Source organism: Mus musculus, chromosome 13, assembly GCF_000001635.26.
Source record: "Mus musculus strain C57BL/6J chromosome 13, GRCm38.p6 C57BL/6J".
In the NCBI taxonomy this organism is placed as follows: domain Eukaryota; kingdom Metazoa; phylum Chordata; class Mammalia; order Rodentia; family Muridae; genus Mus; species Mus musculus.
This window is the reverse complement of record NC_000079.6, coordinates 104891675-104908194: the sequence shown is the minus strand read 5'-3', so window position 1 is coordinate 104908194 and position 16520 is coordinate 104891675.

Below are 16520 nucleotides of genomic sequence, written 5' to 3'. Positions count from 1 at the left end.
GAACTGCCCCTCAAGTCTCATTGATCCAAGCCAGACTCCTGCCTGAAGTTAGTTAGGCAGTACTGTGATGTGGATACATTCCTCGGAGGCCCATGGGTTGAAGGTTTGCTCTCTAGCTTACTGCTACTGGGAGCTGGCGCCAACTTAAAGAGATGAGAGGGAGAGGTTATCCTCGGGTCATTGAGAGCATATCTTTGAAAAGATGAGACTCCTGGCCCGTTGTCTTCTTCTCCTTTGCTTTCCAGCCATAAGGTGAATGCTTCGTCTCACACTTCTACCCTGTTCTTCTGCCTCCCACAGAGCCTAAACAGTAGCCCTGAAACCTTCAGTGGGAGCCAAAGTACATCTTTGGGGTTTTTTTTTTTGTTTGTTTGTTTTGGTTTGGTTTGGGAGGGGTTTATCCCCTTCTACAAATTGGTTTTTCTCAGCTGTTTGTCATAGTGGCTAAAAGCTAACACAATAATCAGCAAAAACATTCTCCACAAGCCGCTGATAGGGTATAGAGGGGAAGACAGATTTTAAAAAATACACTGTAGTCTCCCCAATCCATTTCTCTGAAAGCTAACGACACATCTCTGCAGGTGTAGGGCTTTGGCATAAGTGTTCATTGAGCTGACGGAACATGAAACCGTCACCTAAAAATCATTTAGCACAACCAGAAAATGGTGTGTTATCATTTGAAAGTGTTACTAGGAAAGTAGACGTACCTTATATTCAGCATGTTGCCTCTAAAATGCCCCTCGGTTGGTCCCTGACTGCTGGTGTTTATATCCTGAGCATTCCCCTCACTTTGACTGTGGAAATGGTATAATGATTCCTTTCTCAAAACCAGATGATGTTAAAGTGACTGGGTGTCACTTCAGAGTTTATAGTATGGAAAGGACATTACAGTCCTCTGTGTCCCTGTCTTCCTGCCATCCTTTGTCTCTGTCTCTCCCTTTCCACACCCACCCCCACATAACCTTAGAGCAAATCTCCTGGGTTGTGAGAGACCAATGTGGCAAAAGATGAATATCTGTAACCAATGAAAGCCACCATGAGCTATGTGAGTGCAGCCTTGAGAGGGTCACAATCTTTTTTATTTTTTTCTCAAAACCAGATGACGGTTTTTTTTCCATTTTTTATTAGGTATTTAGCTCATTTACATTTCCAATGCTATACCAAAAGTCCCCCATACCCACCCACCACCACTCCCCTAACCACCCACTCCCCATTTTGGCCGTGGCGTTCCCCTGTACTGGGGCATATACAGTTTGTGTGTCCAGTGGGCCTCTCTTTCCAGTGATGGCCGACTAGGCCATCTTTTGATACATATGCAGCTAGAGTCAAGAGCTCCGGGGTACTGGTTAGTTCATAATGTTGTTCCACCTATAGGGTTGCAGATCCCTTTAGCTCCTTGGGTACTTTCTCTAGCTCCTCCATTGGGAGCCCTGTGATCCATCCATTAGCTGACTGTGGGCATCCACTTCTGTGTTTGCTAGGCCCCGGCATAGTCTCAGAAGAGACAGCTACATCTGGGTCCTTTCAATAAAATCTTGCTAGTGTATGCAATGGTGTCAGCGTTTGGATGCTGATTATGGGGTGGATCCGTGAATATGGCAGTCTCTACATGGTCCATCCTTTCATCTCAGCTTCAAACTTTGTCTCTGTAACTCCTTCCATGGGTGTTTTGTTCCCACTTCTAAGGAGGAGCATAGTGTCCACACTTCAGTCTTCATTTTTCTTGAGTTTCATGTGTATAGCAAATTGTATCTTATATCTTGGGTATCCTAGGTTTTGGGCTAATCTCCACTTATCAGTGAGTACATATTGTGTGAGTTCCTTTGTGAATGTGTTACCTCACTCAGGATGATGCCCTCCAGGTCCATCCATTTGGCTAGGAATTTCATAAATTCATTCTTTTTAATAGCTGAGTAGTACTCCATTGTGTAGATGTACCACATTTTCTGTATCCATTCCTCTGTTGAGGGGCATCTGGGTTCTTTCCAGCTTCTGGCTATTATAAATAAGGCTGCTATGAACATAGTGGAGCATGTGTCCTTCTTACCAGTTGGGGCATCTTCTGGATATATGCCCAGAAGAGGTATTGCTGGATCCTCCGGTAGTACTATGTCCAATTTTCTGAGGAACCGCCAGACTGATTTCCAGAGTGGTTGTACAAGCCTGCAATCCCACCAACAATGGAGGAGTGTTCCTCTTTCTCCACATCCACGCCAGCATCTGCTGTCACCAGAATTTTTGATCTTAGCCATTCTGACTGGTGTGAGGTGGAATCTCAGGGTTGTTTTGATTTGCATTTCCCTGATGATTAAGGATGTTGAACATTTTTTCAGGTGCTTCTCTGCCATTCGGTATTCCTCAGGTGAGAATTCTTTGTTCAGTTCTGAGCCCCATTTTTTAATGGGGTTATTTGATTTTCTGAAGTGTACCTTCTTGAGTTCTTTATATATGTTGGATATTAGTCCCCTATCTGATTTAGGATAGGTAAAGATCCTTTCCCAATCTGTTGGTGGTCTTTTTGTCTTATTGACGGTGTATTTTGCCTTGCAGAAACTTTGGAGTTTCATTAGGTCTCATTTGTCAATTCTTGATCTTACAGCACAAGCCATTGCTGTTCTGTTGAGGAATTTTTCCCCTGTGCCCATATCTTCAAGGCTTTTCCCCACTTTCTCCTCTATAAGTTTCAGTGTCTCTGGTTTTATGTGGAGTTCCTTGATCCACTTAGATTTGACCTTAGTACAAGGAGATAAGTATGGATCGATTCGCATTCTTCTACATGATAACAACCAGTTGTGCCAGCACCAATTGTTGAAAATGCTGTCTTTCTTCCACTGGATGGTTTTAGCTCCCTTGTCGAAGATCAAGTGACCAAAGGTGTGTGGGTTCATTTCTGGGTCTTCAATTCTATTCCATTGGTCTACTTGTCTGTCTCTATACCAGTACCATGCAGTTTTTATCACAATTACTCTGTAGTAAAGCTTTAGGTCAGGCATGGTGATTCCACCAGAGGTTCTTTTATCCTTGAGAAGAGTTTTTGCTATCCTAGGTTTTTTGTTATTCCAGATGAATTTGCAAATTGCTCCTCCTAATTCATTGAAGAATTGAGTTGGAATTTTGATGGGGATTGCATTGAATCTGTAGATTGCTTTTGGCAAGATAGCCATTTTTACAATGCTGATCCTGCCAATCCATGAGCATGGGAGATCTTTCCATCTTCTGAGATCTTCTTTAATTTCTTTCTTCAGAGACTTGAAGTTTTTATCATACAGATCTTTCACTTCCTTAGTTAGAGTCACACCGAGATATTTTATATTATTTGTGACTATTGAGAAGGGTGTTGTTTCCCTAATTTCTTTCTCAGCCTGTTTATTCTTTGTGTAGAGAAAGGCCATTGACTTGTTTGAGTTAATTTTATATCCAGCTACTTCACCGAAGCTGTTTATCAGGTTTAGGAGTTCTCTGGTGGAATTTTTAGGGTCACTTATATATACTATCATATCATCTGCAAAAAGTGATATTTTGACTTCCTCTTTTCCAATTTGTATCCCCTTGATCTCCTTTTGTTGTCGAATTGCTCTGGCTAATACTTCAAGTACTATGTTGAAAAGGTAGGGAGAAAGTGGGCAGCCTTGTCTAGTCCCTGATTTTAGTGGGATTGCTTCCAGCTTCTCTCCATTTACTTTGATGTTGGCTACTGGTTTGCTGTAGATTGCTTTTATCATGTTTAGGTATGGGCCTTGAATTCCTGATCTTTCCAAAACTTTTATCATGAATGGGTGTTGGATCTTGTCAAATGCATTTTCTGCATCTAACGAGATGATCATGTGGTTTTTGTCTTTGAGTTTGTTTATATATATAATGGATTACATTGATGGATTTTCGTATATAAAACCATCCCTGCATCCCTGGAATAAAACCTACTTGGTCAGGATGGATGATTGCTTTAATGTGTTCTTGGATTCGGTTAGTGAGAATTTTATTGAGGATTTTTGCATCGATATTCATAAGAGAAATTGGTCTGAAGTTCTCTATCTTTGTTGGATCTTTCTGTGGTTTAGGTATCAGAGTAATAGTGGCTTCATAAAATGAGTTGGGTAGAATACCTTCTACTTCTATTTTGTGAAATAGTTTGTGCAGAACTGGAATTAGATCTTCTTTGAAGGTCTGATAGAACTCTGCACTAAACCCTTCTGGTCCTGGGCTTTTTTTGGCTGGGAGACTATTAATAACTGCTTCTATTTCTTTAGGGGATATGGGACTGTTTAGATGGTCAACTTGATCCTGATTCAACTTTGGTACCTGGTATCTGTCCAGAAATTTGTCCATTTCATCCAGGTTTTCCAGTTTTGTTGAGTATAGCCTTTTGTAGAAGGATCTGATGGTGTTTTGGATTTCTTCAGGATCTGTTGTTATGTCTCCCTTTTCATTTCTGATTTTGTTAATTAGGATTTTGTCCCTGTGCCCTCTAGTGAGTCTAGCTAAGGGTTTATCTATCTTGTTGATTTTCTCAAAGAACCAACTCCTCGTTTGGTTAATTCTTTGAATAGTTCTTCTTGTTTCCACTTGGTTGATTTCACCCCTGAGTTTGATTATTTCCTGCCGTCTACTCCTCTTGGGTGAATTTGCTTCCTTTCTTTCTAGAGCTTTTAGATGTGTTGTCAAGCTGCTAGTATGTGCTCTCTCCCGTTTCTTCTTGGAGGCACTCAGAGCTATGAGTTTCCCTCTTAGAAATGCTTTCATTGTGTCCCATAGGTTTGGGTACGTTGTGGCTTCATTTTCGTTAAACTCTAAAAAGTCTTTAATTTCTTTCTTTATTCCTTCCTTGACCAAGGTATCATTGAGAAGAGTGTTGTTCAGTTTCCACGTGAATGTTGGCTTTCCATTATTTATGTTGTTATTGAAGATCAGTCTTAGGCCATGGTGGTCTGATAAGATACATGGGACAATTTCAATATTTTTGTATCTGTTGAGGCCTGTTTTGTGACAAATTATATGGTCAATTTTGCTGAGAAGAAGGTATATCCTTTTGTTTTAGGATAAAATGTTCTGTAGATATAAGTCAGGTCCATTTGTTTCATAACTTCTGTTAGTTTCACTGTGTCCCTGTTTAGTTTCTGTTTCCACGATCTGTCCATTGATGAAAGTGGTGTGTTGAAGTCTCCCACTATTATTGTGTGAGGTACAATGTGTGCTTTGAGCTTTACTAAAGTGTCTTTAATGAATGTGGCTGCCCTTGCATTTGGAGCGTAGATATTCAGAATTGAGAGTTCCTCTTGGAGGATTTTACCTTTGATGAGTATGAAGTGTCCCTCCTTGTCTTTTTTGATAACTTTGGGTTGGAAGTCGATTTTATCCGATATTAGAATGGCTACTCCAGCTTGTTTCTTCAGACCATTTGCTTGGAAAATTGTTTTCCAGCCTTTCACTCTGAGGTAGTGTCTGTCTTTTTCCCTGAGATGGGTTTTCTGTAAGCAGCAGAATGTTGGGTCCTGTTTGTGTAGACAGTCTGTTAGTCTATGTCTTTTTATTGGGGAATTGAGTCCATTGATATTAAGAGATATTAAGGAAAAGTAATTGTTGCTTCCTTTTATTTTTGTTGTTAGAGTTGGCATTCTGTTCTTGTGGCTGTCTTCTTTTTGGTTTGTTGAGGGATTACTTTCTTGCTTGTTCTAGGGCGTGATTTCTGTCCTTGTATTGCTTCTTTTCTGTTATTATCCTTTGAAGGGCTGGATTCATGGAAAGATATTGTGTGAATTTGGTTTTGTCGTGGAATACTTTGGTTTCTCCATCTATGGTAATTGAGAGTTTGGCCGGGTATAGTAGCCTGGGCTGGCATTTGTGTTCTCTTAGTGTCTGTATAACATCTGTCCAGGCTCTTCTGGCTTTCATAGTCTCTGGTGAAAAGTCTGGTGTAATTCTGATAGGCCTTCCTTTATATCTTACTTGACCTTTCTCCCTTACTGCTTTTAATATTCTATCTTTATTTAGTGCATTTGTTGTTCTGATCATTATATGTCGGGAGGAATTTCTTTTCTGGTCCAGTCTATTTGGAGTTCTGTAGGCTTCTTGTATGCTCATGGGCATCTCTTTCTTTATGTTTGGGAAGTTTTCTTCTATTATTTTGTTGAAGATATTAGCTGGCCCTTTAAGTTGAAAATCTTCATTCTCATCAACTCCTATTATCCGTAGGTTTGGTCTTCTCATTGTGTCCTGGATTTCCTGGATGTTTTGAGTTAGGATCTTTTTGCATTTTTATTATCTTTGATTGTTGTGCCGATGTTCTCTATGGAATCTTCTGCACCTGAGATTCTCTCTTCCATTTCTTGTATTCTACTGCTGATGCTCGCGTCTATGGTTCCAGATCTCTTTCCTAGGGTTTCTATCTCCAGCGTTGCCTCGCTTTGGGTTTTCTTTATTGTGTCTACTTCCCTTTTTAGTTCTAGTATGGTTTTGTTCATTTCCATCACCTGTTTGGATGTGTTTTCCTGTTTTTCTTTTTTTTTTTTTTTTTTTTTAAATGCAGCAACTACTCTTTTTTTTTTTTTTTTAAGATTTATTTATTTATTATATGTGAGTACACTGTAGCTGTCTTCAGACACTCCAGAAGAGGGGGTCAGATCTCCTTATGGATGGTTGTGAGCCACCATGTGGTTGCTGGGATTTGAACTCCGGACCTTCGGAAGAGCATTCGGGTGCTCTTACCCACTGAGCCATCTCTCCAGCCCCCTGTTTTTCTTTAAGGACTTCTACCTGTTTGGTTGTGTTTCCCTGCTTTTCTTTAAGGGCCTGTAACTCTTTAGCAGTGCTCTCCTGTAATTCTTTAAGTGACTTTGAAAGTCCTTCTTGATGTCCTCTATCATCATCATGAGAAATGTTTTTAAATCTGGCTCTAGATTTTCGGTTGTGTTGGGGTGCCCAGGACTAGGTGGGGTGGGAGTGCTGCGTTCTGATGACGGTGAGTGGTCTTGATTTCTGTTAGTAGGATTCTTACGTTTGCCTTTCGCCATCTGGTAATTTCTGAAGCTAGCTGTTATAGTTGTCTCTGTTAAGAGCTTGTTCTTCAGGTGACTCTGTTAGCCTCTATAAGCAGACCTGGGAGGGTAGCTCTCTCCTTAGTTTCAGTGGGCAGAGTATTCTCTGCAGGCAAGCTCTCTTCTTGCAGGGAAGGTACCCAGATATCTGGTGTTCGAACCGGACTCCTGGCAGAAGTTGTGTTCCACTCACTAGAGGTCTTAGGATCCCGTGGGGAAACCTGTGTGGGCACTTGTGGGTGTCAGCCGACTCTGCTGGCAAGGTAACCCGGTGCTCAAGTGAAGCAGAAGGGACTTGTGCCCCAGGTCAGGCCCGAGTAGTCTGCTTCCCTATTTACCGCAGTCTCAGGTTCCTCAAGATTGGATTGGGGCAGGTGCTGTGTTCCACTCACCAGAGGTCTTAGGATCCCGTGGAGAATCCTGTGTGGGCCCTTTCGGGTGTCGGGCGACTCCGCTGGCAAGGTACCCCGGTGCTTGAGTGGAGCGGAAGGGGCTTGTGCCCCAGGTCAGGCCCGGGTAGTCTGCTTCCCTATTTACCGCAGTCTCAGGAGGGTCACAATCTTGACTGAGACCTTGGTCACAGCCTTCAGACACACTTTCACACCAGAGGTGCCCAACTAGGCCTTGGTGAGATTAGCTCCCACCCACAGAAACTCTGAGATATTTGTTGCTATAATCTCAGTGTTGGGATAATTTGTTATGTGCTAATAGGTAATACCTTACTATTAAAGTATAGATAACAAAGTTGGCTAGCATCTTTGATAATTTCCTAATTTATTAAGATAAATACTATTATTAAGAAGTAACACTTGAGTCTAAGGAAGAAACAAAACCAAATATCTAAAATATGTATACCTAAGTTTAATTACAAAGAATGTTACATTTCTGCTCCTTCTTTAAGAAATTGTATTTTAAACCTGGTGTGGTGGCGAAGGCCTTTAATCCCAGCACTTGGGAGGCAGAGGCAGGCGAATTTCTGAGTTCGAGGACAGCCTGGTCTACAGAGTGAGTTCCAGGACAGCCAGGGCTACACAGAGAAACCCTGTCTCGAAAAAACTAAAAGAAAAAAGAAAGAAAGAAAGAAAGAAAGAAAGAAAGAAAGAAATTGTATTTTATAATGATTTTCAAGAATAGCATTTGTTAAAGACAAAGCACTCTAAGTTTGGAGCTTGCTTTGCCTGTGAGGGGAAGCTCATATTCACTCCAAAGCTTGAGAAAGATAGATTGAGAGTGAGAAACAATAGTGACAAACCAATAGTCAGAAAATTGCCAATATTCTTTACAATTTAGCTAGACTATAGCATTTATGAACTTATGTTTTAGTATTTCTTTTCTTTTTATATAAAGTTGATTTAAATGACCTGAATTGGGCACACACAGGATGCAAATCTTCCTAAGTAATTTTTCAGTCATTGTGGTAGTTTGAATGTTGGGCCCAGGGAGTAGCACTATTAGGAGGTCCTCTTGCCTTGTTGGAGTAGGTGTGGCCTTAAAGAAGGAAGTGTGTCACTGTTGGGGTGAGCTTTAAAACCCGCATCCTAGCTGCCTGGAAGCCAGCCTTCTCCTGTTTGCCTTCAGAACAAAGATGTAGAACTCTCAGCTCCTCCTGTACCATGTCTGCCTAGATGCTGCCATGCTCCCACCTTGATGATAACGGGCTGAACCTCTGAACTTGTAAGCCAGACCCAATGAAATGTTGTCTTTATAAGAGTTGCCTTGGTCATGGTGTCTGTTCACAGCAGTGAACATTAACTAAGACAGTAATCATGTACTAGTACACTCGGTTGATTGGTTGATGGCCTTGTCTTTGTTTTAAGGCTGCGTCTGGGTTGCTCCAGATTCTATACTGTCTGGATTCAGTCACTCACATCACTAGAAGACCTCTTCCGCTTCACCTTCTGGTACACTGCTGTGCATTTTTCTTCACCTTATCTTGGCTACACAATATGCTGACTCACTGTCAGGGCTTGATAAGTGCTGATGCATTTGAATTCGTGAAAGAAGAAATGGAACGGCTGGAGCTGGAAACAGGATGGCCTGCCAGGTGGCAATCATCATTTGTAGAAATTTCCCTCCGGTCCCTTGGTATGTGATCTGTGAGAGCTGAACTATGAACCTGAGGCTCTCTCCCGACCATACATGTAATGTCTTGGCCTGTCCCCTAGCTGTTCTGAAGGACATGTATAAACGATGAGCTTCATTTAACTAACTACCTGTGGTAATTATCTCCATGGTTCATGGTACATGCTCCTCTCCTTCCTGGGTACTGATAATTTCTTATTAGGGTTGTCGTACATGTAAGTTATGTTTACAAGTGTTTTAGGGTTTTACTGCTGTGAAGAGACACCATGACCAAGACAAGTCTTATAGAGGACAACATTTAATTGGACTGGCTTACAGGTTCAGAGGTTCAGTCCATCATCATCAAGATGAGAGTAGGGCAGCATCTAGGCAGGCATGATGCAGGCAGAGCTGAGAGTTCTACATCTGAAGGCTAATAGTGGAAGGCTGACATCCAGACAGCTAGGATGAGGGTTGTAAGCCCATGCCCACAGTGACACACCTACTCCAACAAGGCCACACCTCCTAATAGTGCCATTCCCTGAGCCAAGCATATACAAACCACCACAAAGAGAAAGTTAATTTGTTCTTAAGAAAAGAGTTGGTGTTCTTAGCAATCAAAAGACCAACTTTTTTAAAGACCAATAAAAACAATAAATGAGAGAATTTCTATACGAAGTCTTCAGGTTAAATTTGCAACAGTGGGATCGTGCACAGCACCCACCATTGCTGTAGCTGATATCTTACAGAAAGTATGATTTTGTGTTCAAATGTGAACAGATGATATGTGAAATTATTCCTTTGTCTTATTCATTGAGTTCCTTTTCATTTTCTGCATCCACTAATCTGTCAGCTGCAGGCACCATGCAAGAAAAATAGATTTCCCTTTGCCTAAGGTATTCCCTCAACCCCAGATACTTGCACTTCTTTCAAAGTTCATCTCACACAGAATCAAATGAAACCTTGTTCAAAGAGTCCCTCAGACTACAGTTCGAATCAGTAGTCTTAGCCAATTAATCAGGACACTGAAGCAAATATCACGGTGAAGGCTAATTCCGTGCATCGACTTCAGCTGTGCTGTGGTAAAACATTATTCTAGTACTAATCACACTCCTGAGACTTTTCACATGTACACTAATACGCTTGCATGCATTCTTTCCTGAAAATTTCAAGCCCACATTAGTGTTGTGTTTCTGTGAATCAGCAGATTTTAAATGCAATAAATTAATCTCCATAATGTTGATCATCTTCACAAGATAGCCGAATGCCTAAGCAGAAGGCATCTCTCTCCTCAATGAAGAGGGACCTCTTCAGTATCCCTGGGCTTCAAGCCTGGTAGCCTATTCCAGAGGTTTTGACTTTTCCAAGCTTCAACAGTAGCACAAGCCAAGTTTTTTTTTTTTTTAATTAAAAATATTTTTGAGGGGCCTGGAGAGATGGCTCAGTGGGTAAGAGCACTGACTGCTCTTCTGAAGGTTCTGAGTTCAAATCCCAGCAACCACATGGTAGATCATGACCATCTGTAATGAGATCTGATGCCCTCTTCTGGGGTGTCTGAAGACAGCTACAGTGTACTTACATATAATAAATAAATCCTTAAAAATATTTTTGAGAATTTTATACATAAGTATTGTATTTACATCATTTCCAAACCCTTCCTTTCTTTTCTCTAACTCTTCCCATTTGCCCTGACTCCCTGTCAAATCCATGACCTCTTCTTCTGTAAATATTGTCAATATATATGGAGACACACACACACACACACACACACACACACACACATATATCCTACTGAGTCTATTTAGTGTTGCTCATGTATGTGACTGGTTGGATTGGGTAACCTATCAAAGGAACTCAACCCAAGAAAAGACTGATCCTCCCTCTCAGCAGCCACTAATTAACTGTAAGCTCTTCATCTATAGGCAGGCCATGTGAGATTTCCGTGATGGAAAATGCTGCCAGGCTAACTGGTATTGTCACTGTGTTTAGGTGACCACAGTTTTGAGATCTCATGGGTGTAGCTTCCTTGTCATATACAGAAGACACTATCTGACAGCAGACATCCTGACCCCTTTGTCTCTTAAAACCTCTATGCTCTCTTTTCTTTGATATCCTCTGAGCCTTAGGTATAGGAGTTGTGTTGTATTCATATCTATCAGAGTTGGGCACTCCACCATTGATTGTTCTCTGCATTTTAACCAGTTGTGGATTTCTGTAATGGTCTCTGTACTGGCTAGTTTTGTGTCAACTTGACACAGCTGGAGTTATCACAGAGAAAGGAGCTTCAGTTGAGGAAATGCCTCCATGAGATCGAACTGTAAGGCATTTTTTCAATTAGTGATCAAGGGGGAAGGGCCCCTTGTGGGTGGGACCATCACTGGGCTGGTAGTCTTGGTTCTATAAGAGAGCAGGCTGAGCAAGCCAGCGGAAGCAAGCCAGTAAAGAACATCCCTCCATGGCCTCTGCATTAGCTCCTGCTTTCTGACCTGCTTGAGTTCCAGTCCTGACTTCCTTTGGTGATAACAGCAATGTGGAAGTGTAAGCCGAATAAACCCTTTCCTCCCCAACTTGCTTCTTGGTCATGATGTTTATGCAGGAATAGAAACCCTGACTAAGTCTTTGTCTGCTGAACAAAACAGTAGTGAGAGTGAGAACTGCAATGCTTTGTGGGTATAAGTATGAAACACAGGGCTAGAAATGATACTGCTTTAGATGGCAGTAGTAAACTCTACCCGAGGGCCTATGATCTTAGCAGCCACAGGGAGTTGGGTAGGTTTACAGTACCAGGCACAAATTCTCTCCTATTGAATGGCCTGAAGTCCAAATAAACAGCTGTTGTTTGCCTTCACAATGATAAAATTACCACTATTGCACCCTTGGGGATATCTTGCTGGCCTGGTCCTTGTTATGGTTTGTAGGCTTTAAGACTGGGTATGACTATTAATTTTTTTTTTCTTGGCAGCTTGTGTAACATCTTCAGGTACGATGAGAGCTAGTTCTCAGAGAAGCAGCTTCCAGGCTAATTCCAGCTCGATTTCTTCTTTCGCTTTTTTGGGATTCTGTGTCGGCCCCGTGATCGCATTTTGGGAGGATATAACATGTTTAATTCTACAGGTTCATATCTGGAAAATTGCTTTGCCTCAGCATGAATCATACCTTCGGTTTCACCCACACCTGAGTTCAATGACATTTAGATGATGTATGGGATTTTGTTAAGGCTGAAATGCCACTTTGGGGATGAGCTAATACAATCTGCAAGTAAAAGTAGCAAATTTTTGTGCTGGCAGAGAGCAGGGCACTATATATAAGTTAAACATTCTTATGTTAAAGCTCTAAATGTCTAGTATGTTGCATGTGACTGTGAGCATGTTCTTTAAAGAGGGAACTAGATATGATGAAGTCAAGGGGGTAAAACCTAGTCTAACATGACTGCTGTCTTTATAAGGAGAGGAGATTGAGAGACAAGGAAATGTGGGGGAGAAGACAGAAGTGTCTTAGTTATGGTTTTATTGCTGTGAGGAGACATCATGACCAAGACAACTCATATAAAGGACAACATTTAATTGAGACTGGCTTACAGGTTCAGAGATTAAGTCCAGTAAGAATGTCAGCATTCAGGCAAACATGGTGATAGAGAAAGAGATGAGAGTTTTACATCTTCACCCAAAGGAAGCCAGGAGCAAACTGTTTCCAGTCAGACTCTTAAAGCACCCCCCCCCCCAACAGTTATAGCATACCTACTCTAACAAGGTCACACCGCCTAATAGTGTCACTCCCTGGGCCAAGCACATTCAAACCACCACAACAAGGAAAGAAGATTTCTACAAGATAGATCAAAATGAAATAGATACAGCTGGTACCTTGATCTGAGCTTCTCTCTTCCATGAACAGAGAGAAAAATAATTTCAGTTATTTAAGTCACTCAATCCACAGCATTTTTTTGTGTCAGTCTTAATAAACTAAGACAGTGAGCTTTAGAGAAACCCAGGCCTTAGTATCTGCTGGCTTCAATCACTGGAAGGGCTGCTAGAGAGAGTGGGATTGCAACTTGAAAGCTGACATGTATCTGGAAGACCTATTAGTCAGAGTCTTGCCATCTCTGGGCTGAAAACTCTTCTCCTAGTCAAATGCCAAGTTCTCTCTTGAAAAATAAACAAAAGCGGTATACCAACTAGCTGACACATATGTAAGGAGTGAAGCAGAGACAGGAAGTAAGAAAAGACAAGTCATCACTCTACTTTTGCCAGTAGACATTGGACAATTTCTCTCAGGTTAGAATTCATGTTAATAATGATTGTAGTGGCTCTGCATTGAGCCAATGCAGTGTAGAAAACATTTTGAGAATTCGTTTTTCTATATAATCCCGGGTTGTTATGCACCTCGCAAAATGTTTTGCACGGAATTTGGAACATGAAAGCAGAGTAGCAACCATCTTTTTTTCTATGTTCTTGATTATAGGGCAAGGCGTGAAGCACTGTTGTAGCTCATGTATATAGCATCTGTTATTTGGCTTCTCATCTTAATAAACAGGGAGTAGCTGGTCCTCTTTTATATTCAGAACATGAGATCTCTGATATCATTTCCTTAAACCTTGATTCAGATACGTATTTAGCTCTGTGCCTACGGGAACTGTGTTAGGCATTGTTCTTCATAGAAACAGAACCAATAAGATAGATGAATCGATAGGTGTTAGATAGATGATAGATAGATAGATAGATAGATAGATAGATAGATAGATGGATGGATAGATAGATAGATAGATAAGAGAGAGAGGGGGAGAGAGAGAGGAGGTAGACAGACAGACATGATAGAGCATGTAATTATAAGGCTAAATCTCATATTCTGGTTACTATAAGCTAGAGACCTAGGAACTTGTGCTGCCCTTCCACTGTAAGGCTGAACACTTGTGAACCAGGATAATCAATTGTCTGAGTTCCAGACTGTAGTAGGAGAGTCAGATATTCCCAAGTCAAGCCGTCAGGTTGAGAACCAATTCTTTCTTCTTCCTTCTTCCTGTTTAATTCAAACAGTCAGTGGACTGGATAACACTACACCCTAGAAGAGTGTCTTATTCAAGCTACATATTCAAATGCTAACATCACTGAAAAACACTCTCACAGGTATACATATATATATATATAATGTTTAACCAGATATCTGGTATCCTTATTATCTATTCAAGTTTATGTGTGAAGTTAACCACTGGGATTGGAGCTACAGCTCAGTGGTAGAGTGTAATCCTATCACATACAAGACCCTGGGCTTAGTCCTTAGCACCTCTCTCCTTCGAACAGGAAATTAACTAATCTTAACCACAAAAGCTGGAAACTTAGCATCAGTGAGTGACATCCACAGGTTCTAGTCAGATACCAAGTGTTCAATGCATTCTGTACAGCTCCATGTTGCCGCCTCTACCACTTCTTGTCCAGATGGTCCCTTCTGAACTCTGGCTGCATGTCCAGAGAAAGGTGATGATCTTCCCTAGGCTGTTGAACCAGGTCCCACAATTGCGAAAGCCCAGATCCTTCATCAGCCCCCTTTACAAAGCATAATCTAGGGCCGTGCTTTCTGTTCACACTCTGATCGATACACTGATGCTCTTAGAGACAGGGCTAGCTTAATTTATAATCAGCCTGCAATTTGTCAGGAATTGCTACACAAGAATGACTAGAGGTCATTAAATCGAGGAACCAGAAATCCACAGTGTGTGTTTTGTTGCTCCTGTGTTGGCGCCTGCAGAGCTACTACTAATCAGTCTTCATAGTCTTTCCCATTGAACAAGGAATACCTCAGAATTTGTCTCATTATAATGTCCTAGATAATGTTCAAATTTTTATCATGTTTAGCATCTTAGTTGAAATCTGTCTCTGGTTGTAAACACAATAGACTCACATTTTATTTTTAAAGCCCTCAAATTCTAGTGTCAGATTCAAAGATCTTTGTGGCAATCACCATAATGAATTTCCTCCATAATAGTGAACTTTAAAAACCAGTTGGAGCAAAATATAAAAAGAAAAGGAATAGCTTTTTTAACATACCTTGGTTCTTGTAGACCATGGCATGCCCCTCCCAAAGGCACCTAACCACCATACCCTGTGAATGCCATCTTACTTTGGTAATGGGAACATCTGGATATATAACTGAGTTAAGAAACAGGAGATGGGGAAATCAGCTGGATTTCTCACACTAGTCCTAGATCTAGTGGCAGTATCCATAAGAAGAAAAATGGAGGGGGTCTTGAGACAGACAGGAAGAAAAGAAACAACAACAACAAAGAAGTCAATGTGACCATGGCGTTGAGGAATACCTGCTGTTTTATCTCATATTCATCCCCTGGGGTAAGGAGACATTCCTGTAGGATGACAGAGGTGGGGAACACACAGTTCCTACCACTAAACATATGAGATCAACTGCAGGTTAGGTGTCATATAAATGTCCAGTCTGGGAAAGATGTGTGACATGCAAAGTGACAGAGGGATTGCACTTGGTAACAAAATGAACAAACAGACACTGGGGGACACATTGGACTATGGAGAGAAGGTAGTATACCACACAATGGTTCCAGCAGGAGGATGTGATTGGCTTACTGTGCCTGGGGGCTTTCGACAGATCTGTCTGGGGAACATCACTGCTGAGGCAGATTAGAGAGGAATTGCAGCTCGACCACGGGAGGCTCTTTTGCTTCTGTCTAATCGATGTCAAGGCAGCATGTGAAAATGAGTCTCATTTCTAGGCATTATATCATATCTATTGCTCCCCAAACCTGCATGGGCAAAAGAACAAAATCCCCATTAGAGCTTCCAGTGTGTGGCCTTGCTGACTCCGAATCTGTGGAGTTCTGACCCGTAGTGTTATTCTGATAGAATAGCTTTCTTTTGTGTTTTAATGCTTGTTACAACAACTGCAGGAAACTCTATACTGTTGTCTCAAAACCAAGGCAGCTTCCAGCGTGTGGCCTTGCTGATGCCGAATCTGTGGAGTTCTTGCCTGTAGTGTTATTCTGATAGAATAGCTTTCTTTTGTATTTTAATACTTGTTACAACAACTGCAGGGAACTCTATACTGTTGTCTCAAAACCAAGGCAGCTATGAGCATTCCTTGTTGGGAAATCCAGTCTGGCTTGTGTGAAGATGATATACTTATGACATTGTGGAAAGAGATGGAGCCACCACTGTCTCTTAAAAAAAAAAAAAACAAAAAAACAAAGCAAACAAGCAAGCAAACAAACAAAAAACCCAGAGGCTTCCATCTGTCCACTCTTAAAATTACAGGAGTAACTATTTCTATCTCATTAGCTACAATTAATCTGTACCACTCAAAAGTCCTAAGTGTATAAAACTTGAGGGTGTTCCATGAAAAATCCTATGCTTTTGCCCTTTAAGGTGTACATTCTGATTGTTGTAATATAGTCACCACTTATCAGGTTTA